The sequence below is a fragment of the Zonotrichia leucophrys genome, chromosome 21, assembly GCF_028769735.1.
Source record: "Zonotrichia leucophrys gambelii isolate GWCS_2022_RI chromosome 21, RI_Zleu_2.0, whole genome shotgun sequence".
In the NCBI taxonomy this organism is placed as follows: Eukaryota; Metazoa; Chordata; class Aves; order Passeriformes; family Passerellidae; genus Zonotrichia; species Zonotrichia leucophrys.
In genome coordinates, this window is record NC_088190.1 from 5,557,498 (window position 1) to 5,583,771 (window position 26,274).

General features: G+C 47.3%; 1 protein-coding gene across 18 annotated transcripts in view; it reads left to right on the forward strand.

Annotated features, from left to right (window-relative positions):
* The window catches only part of EIF4G3 (eukaryotic translation initiation factor 4 gamma 3), a 153,135-nt gene that overhangs the window by 14,309 nt on the left and 112,552 nt on the right, over positions 1-26,274 (forward strand). For 4 of the 18 annotated variants that reach the window (XM_064730838.1, XM_064730839.1, XM_064730841.1 and 1 more), the window contains exon 1: positions 21,787-21,978. The exons of the other annotated variants lie outside the window; for them this stretch is intronic. The gene's annotated coding sequence lies outside the window, so the exon portion shown is untranslated. Of the gene's footprint in view, positions 1-21,786; positions 21,979-26,274 lie in introns of those variants that run through there. 18 annotated transcript variants of the gene reach the window in all.

Here is a 26,274-nt window from a genome sequence, read left to right on the forward strand (position 1 = left end):
AGCTTGGCAAATCAGAGCAAGGGGATTCCACTGCAGCACTGAGTGTTGTCACCCAAAATACACCTCAGATATAGCAGTAAAAACATGGAGCTGCTATTGATGGAGGGACTTTACCTCCTTTTGTATTTGCCTTCCTCCCAAGGGGCAGTGGAGCACAGCTCTGATCCTGCCTGAGAGCAGGGACAGCACCCAGGGAAGGGCAGGGACTGTGCCAGGGGGGTTTGGGTTGGATCAGCAAAGGCTCTCACCCAGAGGGTGCTGGCACTGCCCAGGCTGCCCAGGGAATGGGCACAGCCCTGCCAGAGCTCCAGGACAGGCTGGGATTGTTGGGGTGTCTGTGCAGGGCCAGGGGTTGGGTTTGATCCCTGTGGGTCCCTTCCAGCTCAGGGTGTTCCATGATTCTCAGAAACACTTGGTGAGGCACTAAACCTCACCTTTTGATCCCTTTAGTTTAGGCTCTGCCCTTGTTGCCATTGGTGTCATAGTGTGAGGTCCTGAACCTTTTCCCCGTGTTGGTTTTTTTGGTGGTGCCACAAGGGAAGGGGGTCTTGTCCAGCTCGAGGCCTTGGCCCTCTGTGGTGCCTCCTTTGTCACCTTGCAGGGTGCTGTAACTGAGCTTTGTCTGGGTGTTTCATTTTCCCTTGCTTAAAGGTGAGAACAAAGCTGTTTCTTTGCTGTAACTTTCTATCTTCAGCTCAGGAAAGCGGGAAGTTGATCTGGATTAAATGAGACAGTGATAGGCTGGGAGAGGTGGGAACGAACAGCCCTGGGGAGATGGGACTGGATGGTTTTTAAGGTCCCTCCCAACCCAAACCAGTCTGTGGTTCTGTGAAGCTGCTGAGGCTGTTTGCTGTTTGTTGCTGTTCCAGAGAAGCCAGGCTGCAGAAGGATTGAGTGGAAGAAAGTGGGGTCACTTGCATGGGAGGTGAATGAATCAGGATTATTTTAAAGGAGCTTCCTCACTTTCTTGACACGTCCTGACTCCAGAGAGAATCAGAGCAGCTGTCTTGCTAAATTTGTCTTAGATACAAGGGAATTGTGACACAATAGTGTTTCCAGGGACTGAAAAGTAAAGATCAGCTGCAGGTGTTGCATGATATTGTCATTTTGCTTGTGTCTAGTAATAATATCGATTTCCCTTTGCAGCCTTCAGTGGCAGTGGGCAGAAAAGGCCAAAGCTTGCATGGTTCATCACGTGGTGCCCTCAAGCAAGCAGTTGTTCATCTGTCAGCTGGAATTGTGACTTTTTTCTGCATTATTCCCAGGCTGGCCTTGCCTTTGCAATGCCCAGGATGTCCCTTTGTAGGTTTGGGTTTGTGGGTCAGTGCAATCACAGGCTGTGAAGTTCCCCATGAGGGAAATCCTCTCTCGAGGCCTCAGGTGTGCTGCCTGTTGAGAGCTTTAGGAGCAGTAGGATCAGAGGGCAGGCTTGGATTCCCATGGGAAAAGCACAGCTTCTGGAGTCACTTTGCATGGTGCCAGGGGACAGGACAATATTTTATCATCATCCCAATCTCAGAGTTTACTCAGGCACCTGAGAAATGGGGTGAGATCAGTGAACAGAGATTGTGGTATCTCTGTACCCAAAACACACATCACCCTCTTTGCAGTTCACCACTCAGTGAAAGCAAGGAACATAAAGCCAGGAAATCTCTTCAGATGATGCTTTGAAGAAGCTCATTTGGTTCACACATTTTGCTTGTGTCCCTTTAAGCCTGTTCATGCCTGGAGTGTTGGCTGCAATGTTTGTACTGAAAGCAGGAAAGCCCAACAGTTGGGATTTAAATCCACCTGCTCAGTGGCATCTCCACTTGGAGCTCTTCTAGTGGCCCTAATAACCTTAATGAGGTTTTTGTGTGGCTTTTCTTAAGTCCTCATTTTGTTCCACATGAATTTTCAGGTTTAAGCAGCATCTTGGAGTTCTCCTGTACAATGTAGTGTATCTGAGAACTGTTGTTTTTTTTTTTTTTTCCTTTGGTTGTTATATTAACTTTTATCATAGATTGATTTTAAATGCTGGTGCTTCATAATTGCATCTCAAAACTTGTGTTATCTGGACTGTACAGAGCAGAATTAAGTAGAACAAATTCATCTTGCTTTATCTGGAAACAGGGTGTACTTTGCTACACATTATTGATGTTCTCTTATCTATGGTGCAAACACTGAAGCTTTGGAGTAAGGAGTTATTATTTAATGTTATTTAATGCTGTGTGGTGCATGTTGTGATTTGAAATATAAATAAGTACAACTGACTCTCTGGGTTTGTTCTCAATGACCAGCACAGCAGCTCTACCTTAGGAAGGTGAAAAGGAATTTCCTATTTATATCCCATTGCTGTTCATCATGCCAGAGCTGCCAGTGGAAGCCCAAGTCATTGCCAATCAGCAATAGGTGTTTTAGGGATTTTTTTCTTTGTTTATTCTCTATTTCCACATTTCTTTAGGCTTTGGTTCCAGGCTTGTGTATTGTAGCAGCTGCTGCCTTCACAGGAGTTTTGAGTGCACAAAGAATTACCTGATTTTATGCCAGATCATCATGGAATATCCTGAGTTTGAAGGGCCTCCCAAGGATCATCAAGTCCAGCTCCTGACCCTGCACAGGACAAGCACAGGAATCACTTTTTTTTCTACCCCAAGGATAACTTTGTATTTTTTCTCTGCTTCTTTATTCTTTCTCGCTTTTGAGGGTGTTCTGAGAATTGGACTTGAGAGTATTGGACTTGACCAAAAAAAAGGGAAAAATAAAAGATGTGCTGCTGTAAATTCTCACTTCTGCAGCAGCCATGGCTGTTCACATGGTTTGTCAGTTCCTCTTCCCCTCTTTACAAGATGCCTACTCTGTATTGTCATTCCCCACCAGTGAGGAAACAAAGGCAAAAAAAATATTCCTGCATTGGAGGAAGAGACAGTGCAGGAGTGTGTATGTGAGCATGTGTGTGTGTGAAATGCCTCTTTGTGCTGCCAGGGCTGTGTTTGGATATGACTCCAGGCTTGGTCCCTCTGAGTGCATTTCCCAGAACAGTAACTTTTCTTGCACATCTGGCTGTTTTTAATGAGATCTTCCTTCATTTTCCAATGAGGCAACAGATGAGCACCTTTAAAAGATCTTTATCTCAATGGTGAAGAGCAGGAGGCTTCTCTATATTGAAAAATCCTGAAAGGAAAAGACATCCTGAGCAAGCTGTGGCCCGTGTGAATGGGCTGTCAATCAGTTTAATTAAAACTCTGCTTATGGTGGGGTTTTCCTCCTTTTTAGTTCAGCTACAACACAGGGGGGGAAAAAAGTTTTAATCTTTACAAGCTATTCTTGCAGAAGTTGTTCCTGTGATTGCAATTAAGAAACCCTTGTGTTTTAGGCAAAAATAAATTAGCTTGTTTCTTTGTATAAAGAAATATCCTGCCCCTTGGCCGTCTCCAAAAATAGATGTGGAGTCCCTGAAAGTGAAGTGTTTAAAGGCAGCATATGGATTAGCTCATGGGGTGGTGCAAAAGGACAGGATTTAGCCAGCTTTGCCTTTTGTGTGGTTATCCCAAGACAGGCTGCTGAGGGAAATGGAGGCAGTTTGTGTGTGCTGTGTGTGGAACATGCAGGAGCTCCCTGGTTAGGGCAGGATGAGCCTGGTCTGGAGAGATGGATAAATATTAAAGCAGTGGAAATAGACACTTTGTTGGTTTTGCTCACTTAAATGTTTCTTGTGAACATGGGTGAGACTCCTTGCAGAAATCTGTTCCTAGAGTCTGTGTTTGTGTCAAAACCTTGGCTCTGCTGAAGCACAGAGGGTTCAAACTTTGCTTTTTGCTCAGAGGCTCCCATGTGCAGCAAGAGCCCAGTTTGGGGGAGAAGAGGAGCAGCCCAGCATGAATTCATGACTTTGGGTTTTTACAGCAGAGTATTTGTGTTCCTTGGGACATGTGGGCTACAAAAAGGTCTGTGATGGCCACATCTCCCCCCACATGGAAGATCTTGCCTTATGGACCTTCCTGGTGCTGGTGGCTGTGTGGCCAAGGTGAGGAGTGTGTGTATCCTTCTTTCAACATCTGTGAGGAGAAACATGCCCAGCAAGCATCAGACCCTTGGAGCTGGTGCTCACCTTTATCACTCTGCATTTCAGACTACTGGTCACACGTGTTTAAATGGGACACCAGTACCAGCTGGGACCCTCCTCCTTTGATCATTTCTAGATATTTTGATTTGCTGCTGAACTCTGCTGAGTTTTATGGTAGCACTAAGAAAATGAGGAAGGGGGTGTTAGTTCTGTTTGATGGAGTCAATACTGGATGTGTTTTCTCTTGAACTGTGAAAGACCAGGTGCTTTTAGCCCACTGGGGAATGATGCTGAAACGAGGAGCAGGTCTCTAAATGTAAAGGACTCTGAGAAGGAACACAAACATTTCCTCAGTCCCAGGAGTGGAACAATAGCTCATTGTTGGGAGGAAGGGATTGCAGAAAAGCCAGCAGACTCAGAAACAGGGGGTTATTTTCTATAGCTTACTATTTATATTGCACTTGGAGGCTTTTTGGGGACTAGCTGTCCAGTTGCTGGAATGTGTGTCCCTTGGTGGAGGGAGGCTGGGTGTGAGCAGAGCATGCCCTCAGTGGGCACTTGGTGTGCCCAGTGCCAGGGTTGTGGGTGCTTGGAGCTCCATGCAAGTCCCTGCTCTGCCTCACAGCCTGGCAGCTGAGGAGACATCCCCTAAAGAGACAGAACTCTTCTTCCTCCCACCCTCACTTTCTTTCTGCTGTCTACGGGCTGCTGAATGGCTTTGCATTGACCAGAGAGACAAAGGAGCCTTTCAGGCCGGGCTTTGGGCACAGCCAGCGCGCTCTGGGCTTTTGTTAATGCGCTCAGTCCCCGCTTTCTCTCCAGGCAGCCTCACGCTCATTGTTCATGCAGCTCCGCAGCAGCACTGATAGTTCTGAATTCATTTTGTTTGCTCAGTTTGCAGGAAAAGTTGCAGAAAGCTGCAGAGAGAACATGTTGCCTCTTAGATTCTCCGCAGAGTATTTTCTTTCATGCCTTTCGCAGGGAAAAGTGGATTGTGTAAACAGATCCTGACAAATCCGTGCCCGAGCGTGGCGGGGCAGCGCCTGTTGCAGCCCTGGGAGCACTAACTGGCTTTCCCCCACCCTGCTGGATTAGGCTCCATGTTGTCCTGGTTAATTTTGTTACTGCATTAGGCAGCTGAAGACGTAAGCCCTTACTGAAACAGCTGCTCTGCTGAGTTGGGAGGTGCTGTGCAACAGTTGGGAACTCGCTCAGCATCACCCCAGACTGACTCTGATTTTAGTGGCTTTAAGGCTTGAAGATCCAGAGTCTTAAATAAATTAAACCAACTTTAGATAGATGCAGCCACATGGGCGTGGAAGGTGGGAGAATCTCCTAGGTCAGCATTTCCTACCTTGGAGAAGACCAAAAGCAAAGCTGCTTTTCCAATTCCATGCTAATAAACCTGAAAGGTGCTGGTAGGTGCTCTCTAATCTCTATGAGACATCACTATGGAATTGATTCCTGGAAATAAACTGCTAGGAAGCAGCTGATGGAGAGGACTGATGTGTAGCAGGCATGCAAAAATCCAAATGCTGCTGGGGGTGAGAATGAAGGGAGAATGGTTGTTTCTTATCCTTAAGGTGGGCAGCTTTTGGAGGGGTTGTGCCCCAAAGTCAAATGCACTGTTGGGTGAAACAAACTGGGAGAACAGGACAGGGATGAGTTTGATTGTGCAAGTCAGGTAGTGTCAGCAGTTGAGAGATGACCACAAAGGCTGTTGCAGGATTCAAAGCACCTCAGTGAAGCTGGTTTTTCTAGAAATAGTTGGGGTTTTGGTGTTCTGAACCAATTTTTAATAGCATGTAAAGCTGTGTCATCTTTGGTTACCATTGCCCTGACTGGAAGATGAATTGTGGAGCAGGGAGAAGTGAGGCTGTATCTCTGCACCTTTCAAAGGACAGCAGAACCCTCCATAGTGAATATGTGACAAACAGGGAGAAAACCAATGTTCAGACACATGGAGGGGCCTGAATCAGTCACGGAGGAAATCCTTATCAAGAGAGCATGACTGATTTTTTTCTTTTTTCTTCACCAAATAGAGAATGGCTTAAACTTTTCAATAGATGGGTGCTGAGCACACACTTTCAAACTGGAAAAAGTAACCCCAGCCACGACTGCTCATCCCTCCCCCTCAGCCAGCTCGTGCCTCACCAATAGAAAGTACCCATCCTTGAGTGCACTTATTTTTAACAACTTGAAGGCTTGAAGATCCATAGCCTTAAATAAATCAAACCAACTTAGATACAGCAATGTGGGGATGGAAGGTGGGAGAGCCCCCTAGGTTGGTGTTTCTTTGCCACCTGTCTGGAGGGGTGTGGGTCTGTGGGATTGCAGTGTGCTCCATCCTGGAGTGAATTCCCTGGGCCCTGGTGGGACAGGGCTTGGAGCAGCCTGGGACAGTGGGAGCTGTTCCTGCCCATGCAGGGGTGGAACAGGATGAGCTTTAAGAGCCCTTCCAACCCACACCGTTCTGGGATTCTGTGACCAAAAAAGGCACTGATATTTCATTAATTACTCAGAAGGGATTATTTATGCAGAAACAACTTCACAACCGGTCGACCACGCAGTGCAAACACTCCTCATGCCTTGGTGAGCATTGTCTTAATTCTGTTATTCTTGTCAGGGAGCCTGGTTCTGGCTTTTTTGGATTTTTTAGCTTTGGAAGTCAGTGCCTGGGGTAAAATCCCTGTGTGGCAGTGGAGCCCTATAGGGGGAGTGTGAACTTTAGCTGAAGCCTTGTCTGAATTCTTTCCAGTTCCCTGTATGAAGGATGGGCCTCACCACATGTCCAGAAGGCTAATAAATGTAGGGGCTTGTAAATCAAAAGGGAAATGAATCTGAAGCCCTTGGGGCCTTTGCTTTGCTTAAAAAGTGTGAGATGTGTCCATGAGATGACACTCAAACTGTCTTTTCTTAATAGTTTATTTAAAATTTATGCCCAAACTTACCCAACAAAGTAAAAATCAGTTGTGTCCTTGGCATCTTCAGTGAGTAAAACACTTCTTGGTTCAGTGGAAGAGGGTTTAGACCTCGGGGCTGGACCAAATGAGCTGGGCTTTGGCTCACATAGCCCTGACTGAAGCAAGGAATGCTCTTCTAATCCCCCCTACCCACAAAGCCACCCAAACCAAGTGTGGTTCAGCATCACCTGTGGCACAAATCCACCCAATGCCCTTGTTCTGCCTGCTGAAATGCAGATTTTCAGGTCTTGGTTTTCTTTCTTGGGAGGAAATCTGCTACCTTCCTCTGCAAGTCTTTCAGGAAGGTTTCTTCTAATAAAAACCTTGGGTTTAGCAGCCCTGGTGTTGGCTTTGACCTTGGGTGACCTTTTCACTGCTCATCTTTTCCTGTCTTTGATGCTGGAGTGCTGCATTTTTGTGGTGATTTCCACAGGCATGTGCTGTGCTCAGACAGACATGGCTGCACTTCCAGACTTTAACACACCAGAGCTCAGCCTCAGTGTGATTAGGTTGGAGTAAAGAGAGATTTTTGTAATGCAGAACCATCAGGCTGGAACTCTTAAATCAGATAATTAATTACAGTGGGAGTGTTAGAGTGCAGAGGTAGGAGGCAGCTCTGGGATGGGATTGATGCAGCTGAGTTAGGAGGGGTCTTGACCACACTTGTGATGCTTGATCCTCTGAGCTGTGAGTTTGTCCCTCTGTCAGCCATGGGAAGGCACAGTCCCTGTTTTAGTCCCTTAAGCCTTTGCTGTCCAGAAACACAAAATCCCAGTGCATGCCTGTTACAGTGGCTCAGCTGCCCTGGCACGAGAACCCGGAGTGTTCAATGTGTCTGATTGACTGGGGGGCAGTGAAAACACCACGGGAGCTGGGGCAGTGATTCCTTTCTGATCTTGGAGGAAGCTTTGCTGTTTCCCTGACATGGAATGCAGGAGATGAGTCAGACTGTGACAAGAGGAGCTGCTCCTTTGTTTTACTGTGGGGTTAGTACTGAGCATGGCCACATTCACACACTGCTGGGCTTTGAAGGAATTGGATCGACTCCTTTTTGTTTGGGTCCTTCCATTCTCTTCCTTAACTTCCCTTCCCATCAGTGAGTTTTCAGCTCCAGCTCTTCTACTGGGCAATCAGCACTAACCTGCTTTTTCACACCTTCTTCCTAGTTGTCACAGTACTTTCAGTGCACATGGTTCTGTTTCAGGTATTTGTCCTCTTGAGGTCTGTTTACATGGTTGTTTTTTCCCTTTGAAAGTCTGAACATCATTGGAAATAGGAACATGGAGATTTAATCTGTGGGGATACAGATGATTTGTCATGACCTCATACCAAAATCAGTGCAGGGAGTGGGGTAGAGAACCACAATTCAGGAATATCTGGCAGCTAAGTAGCTACTGCATTTCAAAAGCTTTTGAGGGGTTTAGAACCCCACATTTTTTTTCTTCCCAAATGCCATAAATATCCATTTCTTATGCTCTGCCCTCACCCCCATCTCTCCAGAGAAAGAGCGAGTCAGCTGTCCCTGCTCAATGGAGGCATTGAGAGCCTGAGGCCCGGAAGCTGGGTCAGGAGCGCCTCATTCAGCTGCTGGGAGGCCCCAGGCCATGAGGGGAAGGCAGGCAGGATCCCCCTGGGCTCTTCTGCCCCTGGGGATGAGCAAGGAGTCGTTAGTGCTGCTGGTTATTCACCCTGCAGAGTGTGTAAGTGCCAGGCTCAGAGCTGAGGATTTTAATTCAGGTTACAAAGCATTGCCACGTTCCATGGGATTGCTCCCAAATCCCTGTACACACCTCGTCCTTGGGTAGTGTCACGATGTGGAGGGGGTCCTTAGGTATCTGTCTTTTCAGGATCTTTTTGTCATAACAGGGAATTTATTCTTTAGTAAATAGCAGAAGGTGACTCCCTGCTGTCTGTGGGATCATGCATGGGTTGCTTTGGGATTTGCCATGGTACATGTCAGCCAGTGTTTATAGTGTTGGCTTTTCCTTGGGTGCCATGGCAGCAGCTCAGCTCACCTGACCTGTGTCAGGGATGGTCCTTCAGTGTCACCTCACCTGTGGCAGGGATGTCCTTCAGTGTCACCTGACCTGTGTCAGGGATGTCCTTCAGTGTCACCTCACCTGTGGCAGGGATGGTCCTTCAGTGTCACCTCACCTCACCTGTGTCAGGGATGTCCTTCAGTGTCACCTCACCTGTGTCAGGGATGGTCCTTCAGTGTCACCTCACCTGTGGCAGGGATGTCCTTCAAGCAGCCATGTGGGCTTTCCCCCCTGCCCTACAAACCACGGTGTGCTTCCCACTGCCCCAGGGCTCTGTCACTGCAAGGTACAGGTCAGGATTGCATTTCCCCACCGGGCTGAGCAGCTCCTGCTTGGAGAACAGCCTCCCCTGCCCTTTATCTGTGCACAGATCCTCACTTGCTCTCCCTAAAGCTTTTTGATTTCTTGTTTTTACACCAGGTCACCGTGGTGGTTCAGGAGTGTGTCTGGGCATGTTGGGTGTGAATCAACCCAAATGGAAGCGTCCACTTCAACAGCCAGAGGAAAAAGCCTTTTTATGTAGCCAAGGCTGGGCACTTCAGGCTACAGCAAGTGTGATTAAATGAATTGGAATTCAAGATGTGGAGCTCCTGCTGGGGATTTCCAGTTGGGTTTCCCCTTGAAGAGCGCCGTTGGTTGTATCGGAATAGGGGAAAGATTAATAACCCATGGGATGAAAGGGAAAAAAGTGTGTTATGTAAAAGTGAGCATGGCTGATGAAATAGCTGACCTTGCAAAATGCTTTCTCTTGGCTCTGTGCTCTGAAATATGGAGGAACACATTACAGGGCATGGATGCAAACACTTGTTATATTTAAAATATGGAGAGGCAGCATACTTAATATTCCACTTAACTGGAGAAGCAACTTCTCAAGCAAACTCTGATCCATGACTCTAAGAAACCTCACACAAATCCACAGGTAGTGTGTGTGGTTTATAAAAATTTGGACATTTACTTGAAATCACACGTGTATTTACTATAAATGATTCTATCATTGTCTGTATTGCAATGAATCCATTTGTGAAGGTGTGTGAGAAGTTGTGAACAGCTCAGCTCAGCACACTTTAATTAATGGGGATGGTCTCTGAAGAGCTCTGTGGGTTAGCTGGGCTTGGATGCTTTGGAATTTTACAGCATCTGTTTTCTCTTTTTCCTGAAAGGAAAACTCAGTTATCTCTGCAGTTTTGCAAACTCCTTGTCTACAGGTCCTTAAAAATTCCTTTTTAAAGTAAACAAACTCAGCCAAGGAGACCCCAGAGTGCTTTAGATTAAATGTGAATTTACCTGGCTTTGAGGGAGTTAGGTTTTGGGGGCTTTTCTGCATTCTGATAATATGTTGCTAAAAATGTGATGATTTTGGAGGATTGGAGCATTCAGGGGTGCAGGTCTGACTGTGCCCATCCTCAGCACCAATTGCAGGAAATGTCAGCTGATGTTACATAACAGGTACAGAATTGCACATCAATCCCAGGATATGGTTAGTGCAACTTCTGCTGGCAGAACTGGGGCAAAACTGCTGCAGCTATTCGTGATTAGCCCCTATTTTATTTTTTTTAAAGAATATTATGTTTTAATCACAGATGGAAAATTCATAAATCCATCCCTTTTATTGGTTATAATGCAAATATAGAGGTGGGACTTTGTCCAAACTTGGATCCAAAATGTATAAATGCTCTACAATATTTAAGGAATATACTTCAGCAATGTCTAGGGAGGTGGAAAGTTGCTTTACTAGTACAGCAGCATAAGTGCTGTTCCTGTACAATATTTAAGGAATATACTTCAGCAATGTATAGGGAAATGGGAAGTTGCTTTACTAGTACAGCAGCATAAGTGCTGTTCCTGTACAATATTTAAGGAATATTCTTCAGCAGTGTCTAGGGAAATAGAAAGTTGCTTTACTGATAGCAGCAGCATAACTACAATATTTAAGGAATATTCTTCAGCAATGTATAGGGAAATGGGAAGTTGCTTTACTGGTAGCAGCAGCATAACTACAATATTTAAGGAATACACTTCAGCAATGTATAGGGAAGGAAATGGGAAGTTGCTTTACTAGTACAGCAGCATAAGTGCTGTTCCTGTACAATATTTAAGGAATATTCTTCAGCAATGTATAGGGAAGGAAATGGGAAGTTGCTTTACTAGTACAGCAGCATAACTGCTGTTCCTGTACAATATTTAAGGAATACACTTCAGCAGTGTCTAGGGAAATAGAAAGTTGCTTTACTGGTAGCAGCAGCATAACTGCACTGGGAATGGGGGGGCACTGGGCTGCTGTGTTTCAGAGAAGCTTTTCCTGCCCTGGAACATCAGGGCTGTGTTTGTGCTGCCCAGGTGAGCGCTGACCTCGGATACTCCTGGCTTACGTTAAAGCCACGCGCTTGCGTAAGCGCTTCTTCCACCTCACTTCTTGTGCCATCAAATGACACTGCTTGTCCAGGAAAATCTCAGTGACCTTGGCATTTGCTGGGAAAATAGAGGAGCATGAGGAATGAGATGACTCAGGAGAAAAGGGAAGGGCAGGATACTTTTGGTCTTGAAGCATTATGGAGGATTAGAGAATGAGAGCTCTTTATGCTGATAGGGATGTGATAACTGTTGGAAAAGCCACATGTGGTGCTTGGGGCATCCAGGAAGATTGTTTTCAGTTAAATCTGCTTAAAAATCTACATCACTCTGTATTTTTTGCTGTGCAGCATGGGGATTCTTTAATTGTTCCTGAATTTAAGAGGCTTTAATATCTCCAATAGAATAGGTATAAACCTTCCACCTCCAGCATGGATGCTGTAAATACCTGTGTGCCTGACCCCTGTAGTGATGGATGTGGTTACTGAGGACAAACAGCACAGAATGTTTCCTGGAGATCTTTGTCCCTATTTCTGTGGCTCTGTGAGGGAGTCCTGGTGTAATTACCCCTGTCCTGATGGCTTCCCCTTGTGTTAGAGCTGCTCCTTGGGATCCTGAGCTGGCTCCCACCTCGAGGGACCCCCTCAGCATGGGCCCAGTGTCCCAGATAACACCAGACCTTCATCAGTTTAGAGCAGAGTGCAGCCACTTGCACAAGCTGCTGCTAAATTGCTCTTTCTCAAGCTGTGCCAGAAAACTTCCTGCACTGAAGTAGCACAAGCTGGAAACTCCTTCCTTAATAAGCAGCTTGTCCTCCAATACCAGCATTGCTTCCTCTGAGGACCTTCATATGAAATTAACACAAAAAAGAGGAAGCTGGCTGAGTAGCAGCCACATATATTTGGTATTATGATATATTTTAACAGCTCTCATCCCTTGGTCACTTTTATTATATAGGTAGATTATATATATGGATTTATGTTGGACTTGAGCTTGGGAGCAGCCACAGGTTTGGTGGTGTGGATGTTCAGCAGCTTCTGGGCATAATTCTCATATGGAGGAAGGCTAAATGACAATTATCTCCTGGTTTCCTTGTACAGGGATGAGGGAGGGCTTCAGCCTTCTGTCTCAAGTTCCATTAGGCTAAAACCTTCATGGATTTTTGTTGAAGAACTTTAGAGTTAAGCACAAGTGGTCACCTCCTCCCTCTCCTCCCTTCTGCTTTGAAGTCTCCAGATGGCTGGAGGGAACTGCCTACATAGAGACAAGTGCCCTGTAGCTCCTTGTGCCAGCTGGGAATGCCCCAAACCTTCAATTACAAGACCTTCAAGCATAGATTTCAATGGTAGATTCCTTGATTTTACTTTTTTCTACTCTTGACTGGTTTTTGCTTGTCGTGTCCATTGAAGATTCCCTGGATGTAAATCAGTGCTCAGTGCTCCATTCAGTGTCACTTGCTATAAATAGTGTTCCCACAGAGCACTGAGAGGTGGGAGCTGGGATAAATCATGAGCTGCAGGCTGGACCTTGTCTGTGATCTCTCTTCCCTCCCTGTTCCAGTGCTGATCTCCTTCCCCACAGTGCTGACTCCCTAAACCACAAAAATGAACCTTTTAAAGCCCCTCACCTGGCAGATGATGTGGAATTGCAGCCTGACCCCTGCATAAACTTGTCTTCCCTGGGAATTCTCCCTTCCAAACCCTCTCCTGTGTTTCAGTCATCACTTGGGTCATCCTGCACTGCTGTTTGGGCAGGGGCTGTGCAGGGACAGATCCCAAATACCCATGGCAGCTCGGCTTGTGACTGTAGCATTCAGCTGATGGCTTTAAACAATACTGGGGCATTTGCAGGGGTGGAGCTGCAGGGTTTGGAGCTGTTCCACAGAAAGGGATGGGGCTGTGCTCTGCTGGACACAGCTCCAGGTGGAAGGGTGCCCTTCCCAAAGTGTCTTTCCAGAGGAGGCAAGAGCTGACACGTTCAAGGTGGTGTGTGAAACATCTGAGAGCTTCAGTGGGCTAATGAACTAATGGCACTGAAATGAACTGCTCGTTAAAGAATTAAAGATTTCAAATCAGGTGGTAGCATAGAGAACAATGTCAGTGTTAAAGGAAGCAGTGGGAAATGTGTACTCAGATCAAGTGTTGCTTTCCCCATGTCCTTGTTTGTTCTTTGGGAAATGCATGCCAAGTTTTGTGTCCTGTCCTGAGGCCTGAGGTGCCTTGAGGCTCGAGTGGTCCTTGTGGTGTCTGTGCTGGTTCTTGCTCATTTGCTCTGCACCACTTCCCTTCACCTAGACAGACCCCATCCCTCAGGAATGAGCCACATCCTACCAAGATTCACCTCCCTGCCATCTCACATGAAGGACTAAAATAATCCTGCAGAATCACAGGGCTCCTTGTGACTCCAGCTGCTGTGAACATGCCCATTGCTTTACTTCCTTTTCTCATAGACTCAAAATCTGCTTTGGCCCCTCAGGGCAGTGTCCTGGCTCCAGCAGGACTGTAGTGGAGGTGTGGAAACACAGGAGAAGGGAGGAGCTGGTGTGTAGGAAGGGCCATAGCCAGTCCCTCCATTGGAATGCAAAGGAGGCAAAGCCCCAGAGCAGGACAGGGAGCTCTGCCCTGCTGAGAAAGGCCCCAGCCTCTGGTTCACAGGGTGGGTTTGGGATCTTCTGGGGGTGCTTTCATGGATGTGGTTTCATCTTGGCATCAGGGATGCAGTGGGAAGGGTGGATCTGCCTTTGCTGACTGGGCTGGCTGCACCCTGGTCTCAGATGTGATGATCATGTGAGCGTTTGGTGATTTCAATCAGCTCACAGAATCCATGGAAAACTTCACCCAGCCAAGGGAAAAAAAATAGTTTTCTCTTGAATCACCAGGCTGAGCTGGTTCTCCAAGGAATCTTGTGATCCTTAGTGCTTTCTGAGGAACTTTCCCTGCTGAGGGAGCTGGCAGAAGCTGTGGGTGCCAATGTTTGGCAGTGAGGTAGGTTTAGGATGCCATGGAAGCTGACCTGTGGCAGGGGCAGGGGAAGCATTCCACCCTCAGGGAACCATGCCTTGGTTTTCTTCCCTTTCCCCATGGACACTGGGGCCACCCCATGAGCTGGAATCATTTCCCCTTGCCCCTCTAATTAACAGTGCTCCAGAAGGTTTCTAAACCCTCCGTGGAGGTGCAGGGTGCAAGGGGAAGCTTTTAGACCCACAGCTGGCAGCACCTTGGAAGTCTCTGTTTCTTTCCCTACCTGGCCACCCAGGCATGGATGGATGGAGGAGTTGCAGGATGGAGGACTTGGGCTTTTTGCAGCTTTTTCTGGTTCTGATCCAGGATTGTCCCTTGTGTTTTGAAAGCATGAGATGTGCAATGTCAGAGCCATGTAAAATAGTAACAGACACTGACTTCAGTCACTTGAACAATAAATTATTCTTATTATTGCTGTTGTTGATATTAGAATTAATATTATTTATTACATTCATTTTACTTGAGTAGACAGATGAGATTTTTTTTTGTGTTGGAAGGGCAGCAGGGTGAGGTGGTGTTGTAGAGATAGGCAGTCTGTTGGCTGACACTAAAGGGGATTTTATTTTTGTCAGGGCCACAAAATAAGTATTTCAGTGGCAGGGGAGCTTCAGAGCTTTGTCTCATTTCAGGGAATAGCAGGGGTGCAATAGTTGCATAAAAATCTTCTAATTAAAAGAAGCAGCTGAGCTATTTAGGCTTGTGAACTGCCACTAAAATACTAATTATTTTGGGATGTGAGAATGTCTGGAAAAGCTTCTTCATCAGGAATCATGAAGGTTTCTCCTGTTTAAATCAAGTTCATGGGTTATATAGAAGCCCAGAATAGTTTGGGCTGGGAGGGACCTGAAATCTCATCCAGTGCCACCCCCTGCCACGGGCAGGGACACCTTGCACTGTCCCAGGTGTCTCCAAGCCCTGTCTGGAGCAGCCGAGCCAGGAACTGCTGCCCCTCCAGCATTTCCTACAGGAGCCCTCCTGCCTTTGGGAATGTGCAGATGTTTGGGTCTTCTCTGAGCACAGAAAGTGATTCAGCAGCTGCTGCCAACCATGAGAATCATTGTAGAAGAGATGTCACTGTCTCTGGTCAGCTGAAAGCCTGATACTCGCTCAGTTTGGATGGTTTTAACATTTGTATCTGTATTTGCAGCCTTCAGATTGTTCATTGCTAGTGTGGTCAGGGATGGTGCACCACGGGTGGCTTGGTGGCTCTTCTGTAATTGGGAAGGGCAAAACTAAAAGCTGTTTGTTTTTACCTTTATCTCGCTGAGGTCTTTTTATCCCTTGTGCTTCCAGATGAGTGAGCTGCTGCTAGAAGAGATGCACATGGGTGTGGGGAACAGCATCTTCAAAAACCCCCTTGTGGCTCGAGTCAGAGCATTGCTTGGGTACAAACATGGTTATGGCACAGCACTGCTCAGCTCCTTCCTGAGGGTACCTGCTCCTCCTTCTCCAGTCCCATCAAACCTCTGATTAAATCCTGTCCCTGCTTTATATGCCTGTGAATCACCTGTAAAGGTGCATTTACACATTGTACGAGCGTTACAAACACACTCTGACTGCTCTCACTCTGTGTTTTGGTCACTTGGTACTTGTTTTAAGAAGTAAAGAAATGATGTCTTGGTGTAGACCTTAAAATGACAAACAAAAATCCAGGTTTGCCTTTAATAGATGGATGTAAAAAGCAGCAGCACCAAAATCCGTCATTCCCATGCCTTGGGAATTCCCATTTCCTTGGGCAGAAAGCAAAGAAAAGCTTCATCACTGCTGAGAGCAGCAGAGATCCATAATCATTCCATGGAATTTTAGGAGGTATTTAGCCCTGTATCTCATAGCATGAGCCCTGGCATTGCCCTGCCTGGGAGTTCAGGGCTGTTTTTGTGGCTGTTCTGAGCTGGCTGGGTGTGTGTGCTGCTGGTGGAACACAGCTCTGCTGCCAATTTATTGGGTGCATTTTGGAGTTCAGGCCTCATCTGGAATTTCTCCATGGGATGTTGGCTCACCACAGTCCTCTGTAACTTAGAGACAATTCTCCAGAATTCAGCTGGAGTCTCCAGAGCTCACCTTGTTGAGTTTTTTTCCCCCCCTAATATTTTGGGCTCTTTATAAGGTGCCTGTCCTGGGGTTGTGGCTGGAGATCTGTGAGGAATCACTCAGAGCAGCAGGGTCTGTTGGAACACAAACAGGGCTGCTCCAGGCTCCTGAGCATTGCCTGTTTTCTGCAGCCTAATGGGAGTTTCAATTAACATGGACAAGTACAATCATAAATAACCCTCCTAAAATTAATGCAATTTTAAGGCTTCATTGGCACATTCCCCGTGATGCTGTTGCCTCTCCGTGGCAATGCCATGATTTCCAGCTGAAGGGAGCTGATGAGATATATTGACTTTTTCATTTCTTAGAAGAGTCCATATATTTTGAGAATAAAATGTGAATTGAAAGATATGGAAGAAGGAGGACTAGTCAGCTGGTGAGAAGTTGTCTGTAGCTGAGCAAGAGATGCTCTCCTGGCACATTGTTCACCTTGTTACCTGAGCTGGCACAGGCACAACCCATGGCTTTATTTGGGTAATTACTAATAGTTCACAGCTGGGTTGAAATGTTAATTTAACCTTATTCAGACTGTGCTGTGAACACTTCTGGGAGCGTTGAAAACACACCTCAAAGTTCAGAGTTACAGAAATATTCTGTGTGTCACCTCCAGACCCGTCCCCCACCCACCTCAAGGAGAATCCCAGGGTTTGGACACAGTTTCTTCCATCCCAAACAACCTCTCCAGGTCTCAGCTGAAAATTGCCACTTTGCCTCCATGCTGAGGTTGCAAGAGATGCTCTCCTGGCACATCATTCACTTTGTTACCTGAGCTGGCACAGGTACGACCCACAGAGCCTCTGTGGCTTTATTTTGGTAATTACTAATATTTCACAGCTGGGTTGAAATGTTAATTTAACCTTATTCAGGCTGTGCTGTGAACACTTCTGGGAGCATTGAAAACACACCTCAAAGTTCAGAGTTACAGAAATATTCTGTGTGTCACCTCCAGACCCGTCCCCTCACCAACCTCAAGTTGAATCCCAGGGTCTGGACACAGTTTCTTCCACCCCAAACAACCTCTCCAGGTCTCAGCTGAAAATTGCCACTTTGCCTCCATGCTGAGGTTGCAGTGGAGGGAGACAGAGATGAACCAACAAAATCAGGTTGCCCTTAGAAACACATTTGTATGGGGCAGGAGAATTGATTGGGGTTTGTGCCTGGCTGGAGGGTGGGTCCTGGCAGCCCCTGGGGTGAGGTGAGGTCTGGGGTGATTGAGTGCCAGTGAGCTGTCTCTGCTGGTAATTTAGAGATGCAAAACTGAGCCTGAAAGTAATGAGCTCTGGCTAATTAGGTGCTTGTCTGCAGGTGGAACTATTGCAGCTGGTGCTCCCAATATTGCTGGTTTGTGTTTGAAAGCATCATGGAGTCAGTGGGATGCTGGGAATACAGATAATTTGCAACAAAGGGATTTTTTTGTTCTGTTACCTTCCCCCTAGCCCCCAGCTTTCCTTTGGCATTCCCATTTGGTTTGACTGTGAGATTATCACACATGGACCAAAGATGGAAGGGAAGGGATGAAGGGAAAGGGGCTTTTTTTACAGGACAAAGGGGAATGGCTTCCCACTGCCAGAGGGCAGGGATAGATGGATACTGGGCAGAAACTTCCTTGTGAGGGTGGGCAGGGTGCCCAGAACAGCTGTGGCTGCTTCACCCCTGGAAGTGTCCAAGGCCAGGCTGGACAGGGCTTGGGGGTGACCTGGGGTAGTGGGAGGTGTCCGTGCCCATGGCAGGGGTGGGACTGGGTGGGCTGTGAGGACCCTCAGAACCCAACCCCCTCTGGCATCCTGGGCTGTTCTGTGGAATGGACATTTAAAGGGATGTGAGTTGGAGGACTTGGAGACGTGCTGGGGTGCAAACAGGACGTGCACTGTGGCTGTGGCTGCTCTGACAGAAGGGCTGGGGATGTGCCAGGTGGGCTCTGCCTGACCTGGACGTGCCAATGCCCACATCCACAGATGCCCAAAATGTGGTGGGACTCCCAGAGGGAGAGGGGCAGGACTCTGAGCAGCAGCAGAGGGACAGCACACTGTTCAGCCAGCTTTTGAAGGTCACATTTTCCTTCCAAGCTGCAGTTTTCAGCCCTGGAAAGCTTTTCCAGCAGGCTTTGAGGTTCGTGGGGATTTGTGTGCCCCTTCTCTTTGGAAAGCCCTCCTGTTCCCATCCAGCTCTGTGCATTGTGGGGCAGACAGCAGGGAAAGGCAGTGCTTGGGATTATTTGGAAGCTGATGCTGAGATTAATGATACATAATTAGGTAAAAAGCTCAAGATGTGTTTTGAGGCAAGTTTTGTTACGAGGAGAGTGTTCATTTAGAGCATGGAATGCTCTAAATGAACACTGGGATAAGCAGGGAAAGCCTCACTGTAACATTTGGATCCAGCCAGAGCTTGGGGAGGATGATTTAATGAGGAGCACTTAATGCAGAGGGATGGACAGGATGATAACTTCCAGTTATCATCTCAGAGTTCAGTTGGGGAGCAAGAAACAGGTCCTGCAGTCAGGGATTTTGAACGGGGCAATAAAGGAGTGGTGAAACATCAACAATATTTATGTAAGTACATTTCTGATACAAAAGGAGAAGATAAATACCTTATTTAAGGTTTTGTTCCAAGTATAAAATAGCCCATAAACAGGAATTTAAAGAGAGTTCAGTGATGCAGTTTAATACACATGAAGGATTAAAGAGGTTGTTTGTACAAACACTTCATTGATCCACTTAAAATTTATATGTCTGATAAATGGCAGCTGGGCTGTGAACATTGACTACACATGTGGCACTAAGGAGCTTTATACTGGGCCATAAAATGTTGAAACAAGCTTAATAATGGCTTTTGCCATCAGATCCTTCTGGGGATAAGTCGTTCTGGAAAGTGGCAGACCCTGAAGGTTTGCATCTCTTGACAGGGGTGATGTACTGCTCTATTAAAAATCTTGGTACTTTTAAACCATGAACCCCATTTTTGCCACTTTGCAAACACTTTTTATTGCATTCCTTTGTTTTTAAAACATTTGACTTGCCAGAAATAGTCCTTAGATCAGAATTAATTATTGGTGTAAAGCTGCCATGGGCTTTTAAGGAATTCCTCACCTGCAGCTCTTAACTGTGACCATATTCCTGAGTGCTTGTGCCAGCAAAAATTGTATTTGTTTTTCCCTGGTATAGTAACAAGAAACACCAAACATTGAAACACCAGTGCCCCACTGGAGCTTGACCTGTGGTACAGTCAGGGCTCAGAGTTGTGCTTTGTTTTGACATCCCATCACATTGTGCAAGAGCAGTTGCATCCAGCTGAGAAAACGGAAATAAAAGCACTTTTCATACAGAGGCCACCTCATTCCTTTAGACTCAGCCTGATCCCCTTGTCGGGAATCCACTAGCAAAAAAAACCCTGAACAGACAAAAAACCCCACCCAAACACATCCTAAAGTAAAACATGATCTCTGCAAGGAAGGGAGATGGGATATGTTGTTGGATGGAAGCAAGGAATGGTTAGGGAGGGTCAGCATTTTATTAGGCGGGGTCTTCAAATGTTTTCCTTGAGTTATGTTGGTCTTGATTTTTGTAATATGAATTATCTCTCATCTGTTATGAGCAAGAGCAGCTCGGCTGTGAAGGGTCAGGGTGCTCAAGTCCTGTAAGAGCTGAAAACGTGGAGGTGACAGGGAGGGGGAAATCAGTGTGGGCCTCTATAATAATGGGCTGGATTCTGCAGATACACAGGAGGATTGAATTATGGTCACCCAGGCAACATCAATCCTGCCTTTCCCTAAGTTTGGAGTTACTTGCTTTGTAACCTGAATTTTTTATTTTATTTTTCCTTGGAAGAAGTCAGTTTGGTTGTCACATTTCAGTATGGAGAGATGATGACACTGTTTTGGTGTTATATATTTTAATTTTTCCCCGGTAACGTGTCACTTGGTGGAGTTTGCTTTGGGATTTTGTTGTTGTTTTGTCTTCTAAAGGCTGTAGTTTGCTTTGCCAGCATTCCTTCCTCAGGCTTCTGAAACGTGATCTGTCAAACGAGGGATTGATTTTGAAGAGAAAATTGATTGCTGAAGTAGTTGCTAAGTAAAGGAGTTTGTGGTGCTACATTTGGGAGCAGCAAGATGAAAGCTGAGGGAAAACAAGCTGCAAAATTTCCTGCTGAGGAGTTTGTGCTGAGATTTAATTCTCCTGATAGGAAGCACTGATGCTTTCTGATCTCCTCATTCATTGCCGTGCAGCTTTCCAAACCGCTCTGTGCTGTGGGGGAGTTCATCTTTCTCCTTTACCCTTTCCTTTACAAGCTTGGCTTGATTATTATCCCCCATCAGCTTGCTGAGAGGAGCAGGATGCTGCTCCCATCCCTGCTCCTCGTGGGTCAGGATGCTGCTGCCATCCCTGCTCCTCGTGGGTCAGGATGCTGCTCCCATCCCTGCTCCTCGTGGGTCAGGATGCTGCTGCCATCCCTGCTCCTCGTGGGTCAGGATGCTGCTCCCATCCCTGCTCCTCGTGGGTCAGGATGCTGCTCCCATCCCTGCTCCTCGTGGGTCAGGATGCTGCTCCCATCCCTGCTCCTCGTGGGTCAGGATGCTGCTCCCATCCCTGCTCCTCGTGGCACAGCCCGGAGCTCGGGGAGCGGCGATGGCAGCGCTCGGTACCGAACCCGCGGAGCTCCCCCAGCGCTGCCGCTTTAAGAGCTCGGGCGGGGATGGGCAGGGAGAGCTCCGGAGCCAGCCCGGCGTGGCACGGAGGGGATGTGGCTGTGAGGGGATGATGTGGCTGTGAGTGAGGGGGTGATGAGGCTGTGAGGGGGTGATGAGGCTGTGAGGGGATGTGGCTGTGAGTGAGGGGATGATGAGGCTGTGAGGGGATGCAGCCATGGGCTTTGCTGATGGATGCAGGGAGAGGACGCGGCACTGAGCTGGCTCACGGGCAGAGCTCTCTGGGATCTTACTGCCAGATCTCTATGATTGCATTGCTAGAGCTCTCTGGGATTTCACGGCCAGAGCTCTCTGGATCTCACTAACAGAGCTACAGAGCTCCCTGATCTCACTGCCAGAGCTCTCTGGGATTTCACTGCCACACCTCACTGACAGGACTCTCCGGGATCTCACTGCCAGAGCTCTCCAGGATCTCCCTGATAGAGCTTTTTTGGGATCTCCCAGGATCTCACTGACAGAGCTCTCTGGAATCTCACTGACAGGACTCTCTGGGATTTCACTGCTGGAGCTCTCTGGGATCCCCCTGCCAGAGCTCTCTGGGATCTCATTGATAGAGCTTTTTGGGAGCTCCCAGGATCTCACTGACAGAGCTCTCCAGAATCTCTCTGACAGGACTCTCCGGGATCTCACTGTCAGAGCTCTCTGGGATCTCATTGATAGAGCTTTTTTGGGATCTCACTGACAGGACTCTCTGGGATTGCACTGCTGGAGCTCTCTGGGATCTCCTTGCCAGAGCTCCCTGGATCTCCCTGCTGGAGCTCCCTGCCAGGTAGGACTGACTGTGCCGTACAAAAGTCTTGGCCCTGCAAGTGGAGAATGGTGGAGCTGGGAAGGATGAGGTGATGCCAGGGAAGTTCCAGCTGCTGTGACTGGCAGAGCTTTTCCCTTTGAACCTTTTCAGAGCCTTGATTACCCAGCTGGTTCAATGAAGTGTTGCTGCTGTTGGGATGTTCACCTCCTGCATTTTAATTGTATGGTGAATAGAGGAGAGGCTGCAGAGGAGAAACACACTCCTGGAAAGCTCCCTGCTGTCACATCCATGCATGCTTGGGTTTTATAGATTCCTTGCTCCAAAAAGCTGAAAGAAACGCTCAGATTCTTTGTGGTTTCTTGCCCTTCTGTAATCTTGCTTGACGGTTTTTCCTTGGGATTTTTAATGCACAGTTTCAGTACAAGTGGGGATACGTGTGGGGATTACATAACCCTGGGGAAATCAGTGGGAGACTGGCTCCATTTCTGGGCAGGGATGAAAATCAGGAGTTCTGGAATGGTTTGGGTAAGGTGTTTGCATAGGTGCCTGTGAGTACTGTGGGTGTTTCTATTCTGGGAAGAGGTGCTTCCTCAGCTGGAAGGGGAGGAGAGGTCAGTGGAGCTTGGGGTAAAATGGTTGCTAGTTGCTGAAATGAGCTGAGGTGAAAAGCACCATTTGAGAGAAAATGAATCCATTTTGGGAGCAAATGGAATAATGTTCTCTCTATCTTCCTGCAATCTCGGTGGAGCAGAGAAAGCTGTACAAATTCCTGCTGGTTTTGGTGTGTAACAGCACAGAAATCTCGCAGAATCACAGTTCTGTAGTGTGATTGGAACAAGCAGAGAAATGTGATAGGAGGAGGAGATTTCTGCAAGGAATTCCTGCTGACTGTCATTTCACTCAGCATTTGGCAGTGTCACTGATTGCTCCTGCAGCTCCAGGCTGGATTTTTTTTCCTTAATCACTTTACAGAGCAGTCACATATTCCCCTCTCCTCGGAGCGTGGCCGTGGCTGTCTAATTAACAGAGATCCTCCTCTTTTTAGGGAGATTTTTGGTTTCCAGAAAAATTCTGTGTGGTTTCCAGCCAGCATTCCTTCTCCCACTGGGTCTCTAATAGCTCCTGAATTCCCCAGCTTGTAATCACTGCTGCAGCCAGATGGGGACTAGGTGGAACACCCATTGCATCTGTGCCTGCATTTATGAATCTGCCCGAAGTATCTCACTTAGGTGAGATTTTAGATCTATATTTCATGAGTTAATGAGCCCTGCACAGCGATGAGGAGGATCCAGCGCTGGTACTGGCAGGGTTTCCATCCCTCTCCAGATCCTGGAGTGATGCTGATGGAGCAGGGAGAGCTCTGAGGACTCATTCAGCCTGACACCAGCAGAGCAGAGGCTGCAGCTCCACTTTACCAGCTGATGGTGCTTTAAGAGGTTCTTGGATTTAACAGGCTCTCCTTGCTCCTGCTTTTCTGCTTCATTGCTCTCCTCGTCTCTTCTCCCTGTGGAAGGAGCTGTGAAAACTGTGTGAGGTTTGGATTTTCTTTGCTTTTCCTCCACTCCCTCTCCCTTCCCACCCTCCTGGATGATTTTGGAGCAGAGTTGCCCAAATCAGTGATGTGGGTGGCAGGATTTGGGGAAGAGGAGGGGGAGGAAGGGCACAGGATGCTCCTGAATTGGATGTCAGCACAGCAGGGTAGTAACACAAAAGAGCTGCCTGAATTACTCGGGGCTGTTCTGGTGCTCCTGGCTGTGCTGAATCCAGCACTGCAGCAGGGCTGGGCTGGGCTCTCCCTCCTGCACTCACCTGCCTGTGCTGGGGCAGCCTGAGGGCAGCAATCCCGAGGCTTGTGCTGCATTTTGGGATGTGCAGCCCCAGTGACACCAAATTCTGTGTGTGAGAGCAGATGAGTGAGTGCCCTGAGGGTGCTGTAGGTGTGGATGGATTGATGCTGCTGGATGAGGTTCTGCTTCCCACCTGCCTGCCCTGACCCATTCACCTCCCTTGCTGGAGTATCCATGCTGTCACTTCACCCTTTCCTGGAACAAGTTGTGATGAGCTTTGCTGTCACCCTGGCTCGCTTCTCCCCCAGCAACAGTAGCTGTGATCCCAGGACAGGCTCCTTTGGCAGGAGGGAGAGGGAAGGGGTGATTTCCACCAAGCTCCAAGAGGCTTGGTGGGAACCAGGAGCCTTTCCACTTGCCCAGCTCCTGTCAGGGAAGCTGGAATCTCTCACTGGTCCAGCTCCTCTCAGGGAAGCAGAAGCCTTTCCACTTGCCCAGCTCTTTCCAGGGAATATCTCCACTAGTTCAGCTCCTCTCAGGGAAGCAGGAGCCTTTCCACTTGCCCAGCTTCCTGCAGAGAGTCAATCTGTGGATGCCACAAGTAAAATGCTGGAAATAATCACTTTCTCCAACCATTATTTCATTAAGGCTTACTGGAATTGGAGGCATTTTGTTCCTACCAGTCTTGTGTCCTTTTGCAAAAAGGGCTTAAAAGGTTTCTTCTGGATCTGATGAGAATCTTCCCTTCCTAGGAGTGATTTTAAACAGTGACTCCAAACTCTGCAAATCCATCCAAACTGCTCCTTCCTCCAGGCTGCTCTTCCTGGGTGCAAAAAGAGCAGTTGCTCTGCTCAAAGGAGATTATTTCCTCCTGACTTATATAAGTTCTAAAATAAGAAAATAAATCCCAACCTTGTCAGGGATGAAACCGTTTTTCCAAACTCAGGAATGATCCCTTTTGAAGCAGAGATTGCTTCAGTGAATTGTCAGGAGTGCCTGGAGAAGGGAAATCTCAGCTGTGACACAAGGGGGGCAGCTCCATCCCAGGCCTTGGGCTGTCATCCCTGCCATAGGGACAGCAGGAAATCTGAGTTTTCATTCCATCTTCCAGTGTGGTTTAATCCTTCTGTCCCAGATTTTGGCTTTTTTGTTGTTATTTTCCAAAACTTGGGGGTGAATGCAAGATCCTTGTGACAAATCTTACTGTTGTTTGGCTGAGTCAGGGTTTTAAATCCCATTTGATTTTTAAAAACCTCTCTGTTTATCAAATGACACCACTTGGGCCTGAGCTGGTAAGTGCAGATGAGCTTTAGACCCTGCTGATGAATTCTTGCCATCATTACAAAAGGCAAAAAGAGCTGTAGGGTGAATGAGCAGCCTGGGCACCAGAGGGACCAGATCCTGTTGCTGGTTCTGCTGCAGGGGCAGAGCAGGTTGTGTCTGAGCAGTCTCTACTTCAGCCTTAACATTTGGTCCATTTTTAGGGGAATAGTTGTGGTTGTGGAGCTTGGGGTGGCTGTTGAGTTGTGTCAGCACCAGCAGGGTCTGTCCTGTCACTGTGGTCCCTGCAAAGCTTTGGGCAGCAGCTTTAATGTGGGGATCAAACTTGGGGTGCAAAGAGTCTCTTGAAATGTCGACTCAAACTAATCTGGGCTCAGAATATAATTTAGTAATGTGTTTTTCCATGTTAGAATATAATTAAGAAGTGTTTTAATGACTCTGTTTTCTTTTTAAGTATATTAACATGTGAAGTCTGTGTCCTTCCATGTGTACAAGAACCTCAGTCAATCCAGCTGTTCTCATTTCCCGTGAAATTTTGGTGTGTAAAATACAAACAGCAAAAAGGTGAAATCTGATTTTGGCATTTGGGAAAACTTTTCAGCAAGTGCCTTTTCTGTGAGAGCAGGCATTGGGTATTGTCTGAATCTGTGTGAGGCCACAAGGTGTTACCCAACTCAGGCTTTTTTATTCTTTTGGATCCCTGCATCCCTGTTTTATTCCACAAATAAACCAGATTCTGTTGTGGGGTTTTTCTGCATAGGTTTTTTCCCTTTTTTTCCCCTGCCTTTACAATTAAGAAAACTCTTGCAATTTGCTGCAGGGTGACTTAAAGGCAGCTCCTGGAAACCTCCCATCCCTTTCTTTTGGTGGGTGGATGAGGAAAAGGAGTCACTGGGTGAGGAGAGGCAAACAAGGGAACAATTGCAGCAGGATTGCTGCGTGCTTGGCAGAACAGGAGCTGCCATTGTCCACAGTGCCCTGCTGATCTGCGGGGTTTGCTCTGAATGCTCAGGGCTGGTGCCTCCGGGGCTTTTTCCCTTTCAAACAGAAGCAGAGCTGGGGGGGGGGATGCTCTGGACAGGCCCAAGGTTTTGGGGACGATTGGAGTTTGCCCCAAGGTTTTGGGGACGATTGGAGTTTGCCCCGAGGTTTTGGGGACGATTGGAGTTTGCCCCGAGGTTTTGGGGATTACTGGAGTTTGCCCCGAGGTCTTGTGGATTACTGGAGTTTGCCCCGAGGTTTTGTG